Source organism: Schistocerca cancellata, chromosome 1 (genome assembly GCF_023864275.1).
Source record: "Schistocerca cancellata isolate TAMUIC-IGC-003103 chromosome 1, iqSchCanc2.1, whole genome shotgun sequence".
In the NCBI taxonomy this organism is placed as follows: domain Eukaryota; kingdom Metazoa; phylum Arthropoda; class Insecta; order Orthoptera; family Acrididae; genus Schistocerca; species Schistocerca cancellata.
The window spans coordinates 768503794-768507829 of record NC_064626.1 but is presented as its reverse complement, the minus strand read 5'-3'; positions in this window follow the sequence as shown (position 1 = coordinate 768507829).

Below are 4036 nucleotides of genomic sequence, written 5' to 3'. Positions count from 1 at the left end.
TTAGGCCTGGCTCTCCCAAGGCTGTCAGTAGTTCTAATGGTAGCCCTGTGCCTGCTATACGGACGTCTGAGTCACAGCTCTCGTACAAGATAAGTAATTTAAGTAGTAATAAACTGTTTTTAACACTTTAAACTAATTTATTACGTTAATTATAGTGCTCTTCAAGCGTACCATTGAAGGTTTTTGCCTTACTTGCGTATTTTCACAGTAACCACGTAAAGTTCGTTTTGTTTAAATATCGCGGCCAGGCCGAAATTTTGAGCTTTCAGATTAAACTTCATACCGCAATTTTAAGTGCATTTACTGATAGTTTAGTGTGCTAAATACGTTTGCTGCCCCTTTATATCTGTAGAGTATCGTCATCTCTTAAGAAATTTCCAGTCAAAAACTTATGAACCACTGTTTACATAGTCGCGAGTAGGCCTAATTTTTCGTACACGTATTTCCATTTTTCTGCGGTAACTTAATTGTCTTTCTGTCACTAAAATCTATTTGTAGCATGAGTGTAAAGTGTCTGACGTGCCGTAGAATCGTTAGCTCCGGAGTCTGGTGTGATGGATGTAGTAACTTTTTTCATTGGGGCGATTGTAGTGGCGTGGGAATTGGGAAAATGAGCGACACTCATCAGTGGTTCTGTAGGCTATGCAGTAGAGGTAGAAAGATTGTGGAACAGGAGTGGACAATTGCTGCCCTTCAGGCTGAGTTAGATCAGACTAGGCGATAACTGGGCATGTTAAGGGGGAGAAGGGTAAACAGGGGTGGGAAGTGGCAACAGGCATAAGGAACAGGCCAAGAAACTCTTCTGACAGCTTTGCTATTAATGTACAAAATAGGTTTGACCTGTTGCCTCAGTCAGAAACTGATGAGCCTCTCACAAAAGTAGATGTAGACAGGGCTCAACAAGCTTTCAGCAGCAAATTGAATAAGAATGTAGGGAAGTCTGCAAAGAGAAAGAAAGTCTTGTTGCTAGGTAGTTCTCATGCTAGGGATGTGGGCCAACTTCTGCAGGATGAATTAGGGTCAGAATACCAGGTCACAAGTTTTTTCAAATCTAGTGTTGAACTGGGGCAGGTCACAGAGGATTTAGGTTCACTATGTAGAGGCTTTACTAAATAAGATACCGTGGTTATTGTGGGTGGGCCGGGCAACAGTATTGACAGAGATCCAGGGTACAGCATAGAGTGTGACCTGGCAAAGATTGCATCAACATCGAGGCATACCGGTGTTGGGTTTGTGTCGGTTCTGGAGCGCCACGACCGACCTCATTTGAGCTCTTCTGTCAGGAGAGTTAATTTTAAGTTGGAACGGCTACTTGGATCTGGTGCAGGGTCACACATTGGTGTGGTACCTGTTGATTCACTCTGTAGGTGGGACTATACTAGACATGACCTACACCTCAACAAGAAAGGGAAGGGTAAACTGGCTGGGCTGATAGCAGGAAATTTAAAGGGGGGAGGAACTACATCTCATGGTGGAAACTCTTTTTTAGTGTAAGATCAGTGTCCAGTGGGAAACTCAGCCAGGCAAGTACTAAAGATGTTAAAAAATTTCAAGATACTCACAAAAGTAAAGTGAGAAATAATGTTAGTATATTTCATCAAAATATTGGGGGACTGAAGAATAAAATTGATGAACTTCTGCTTTGTTTAGAAGATATAGAAACTGAGAATGTAATACACTCCTGGAAATTGAAATAAGAACACCGTGAATTCATTGTCCCAGGAAGGGGAAACTTTATTGACACATTCTTGGGGTCAGATACATCACATGATCACACTGACAGAACCACAGGCACATAGACACAGGCAACAGAGCATGCACAATGTCGGCACTAGTACAGTGTACATCCACCTTTCGCAGCAATGCAGGCTGCTATTCTCCCATGGTGACGATCGTAGAGATGCTGGATGTAGTCCTGTGGAACGGCTTGCCATGCCATTTCCACCTGGCGCCTCAGTTGGACCAGCGTTCGTGCTGGACGTGCAGACCGCGTGAGACGACGCTTCATCCAGTCCCAAACATGCTCAATGGGGGACAGATCCGGAGATCTTGCTGGCCAGGGTAGTTGACTTACACCTTCTAGAGCACGTTGGGTGGCACGGGATACATGCGGAGGTGCATTGTCCTGTTGGAACAGCAAGTTCCCTTGCCGGTCTGGGAATGGGGGAACGATGGGTTCGATGACGGTTTGGATGTACCGTGCACTATTCAGTGTCCCCTCGACGATCACCAGTGGTGTACGGCCAGTGTAGGAGATCGCTCCCCACACCATGATGCCGGGTGTTGGCCGTGTGTGCCTCGGTCGTATGCAGTCCTGATTGTGGCGCTCACCTGCACGGCGCCAAATACGCATACGACCATCATTGGCACCAAGGCAGAAGCGACTCTCATCGCTGAAGACGACACGTCTCCATTCGTCCCTCCATTCACGCCTGTCGCGACACCACTGGAGGCGGGCTGCACGATGTTGGGGCGTGAGCGGAAGACGGCCTAACGGTGTGCGGGACCGTAGCCCAGCTTCATGGAGACGGTTGCGAATGGTCCTCGCCGATACCCCAGGAGCAACAGTGTCCCTAATTTGCTGGGAAGTGGCGGTGCGGTCCCCTACGGCACTGCGTAGGATCCTACGGTCTTGGCGTGCATCCGTGCGTCGCTGCGGTCCGGTCCCAGGTCGACGGGCACGTGCACCTTCCGCCGACCACTGGCGACAACATCGATGTACTGTGGAGACCTCACGCCCCACGTGTTGAGCAATTCGGCGGTACGTCCACCCGGCCTCCCGCATGCCCACTATACGCCCTCGCTCAAAGTCCGTCAACTGCACATACGGTTCACGTCCACGCTGTCGCGGCATGCTACCAGTGTTAAAGACTGCGATGGAGCTCCGTATGCCACGGCAAACTGGCTGACACTGACGGCGGCGGTGCACAAATGCTGCGCAGCTAGCGCCATTCGACGGCCAACACCGCGGTTCCTGGTGTGTCCGCTGTGCCGTGCGTGTGATCATTGCTTGTACAGCCCTCTCGCAGTGTCCGGAGCAAGTATGGTGGGTCTGACACACCGGTGTCAATGTGTTCTGTTTTCCATTTCCAGGAGTGTAGATGTACTATGCCTGTCTGAGCATCACATAGTCACTGATATGCAAATGGTTAGCATCAATGGGTATAAATTAGCTGCACATGTAAGTAGAGATAATATGATGAGAGGAGGAGTTGCCATATACGTCAAAAGCTTCCACAGTGTAAAAAATTTAGAAACTAAAAAATTTTGTGTAGAGCAACATATGGAAACATGTGCCACTGAACTTAAACTAAATGATGGCACTTTCATAATTGGAACAGTGTATAGGTCCCCCTCAGGTAATTTCCAGCTATTTCTAGAAAACTTGGATGCTTTGTTGTGCTATCTGTCAGACGGGGGAAGCAAATTTTCATTTGTGGGGATTTCAATGTTGATTCTTTGAAAGAGTGTAATAGGAAGAATGACCTTGTAGTATTACTCAGTTCTTTCAATTTGAGCTCTGTCATTGATTTTCCTACTCGGATAACAAAGAGCAGCAGTACATTGATAGATAACTTTTTTATAGACCAAGATAAGTTTAAGGACATAAATGCTTATCCTGTTGAGAATGGTCTTTCAGATCATGGTGCACAACTAGTTACGGTACATGACATAGCTCCATGCAAAATATCAAATCAGACTTTCAAAGCAGTGCGTTCAATTAACAATATAAATATTGCAAACTTTAGGGAAAGCCTACAGCAGCTAGACTGGGATGAAGTGTATAAAGAACCCGATGCAAACTTGAAATATAACTTATTTCACGATACATTTTTAAGGGTATTTGAATATTGTTTTCCGAAGAAAATAGTTAAACATAATTCCAAGAAAAGATATAAAAGACCTTAGCTAACTACAGGAATAAGAATATCTTGCAACCGTAAAAGATCACTGTATCTAACAGCAAGAGGGAGTATTGACCCCGAAATTGTTCAATATTATAAAAACTATTGTGCGTTACTAAGAAAAGTTATTA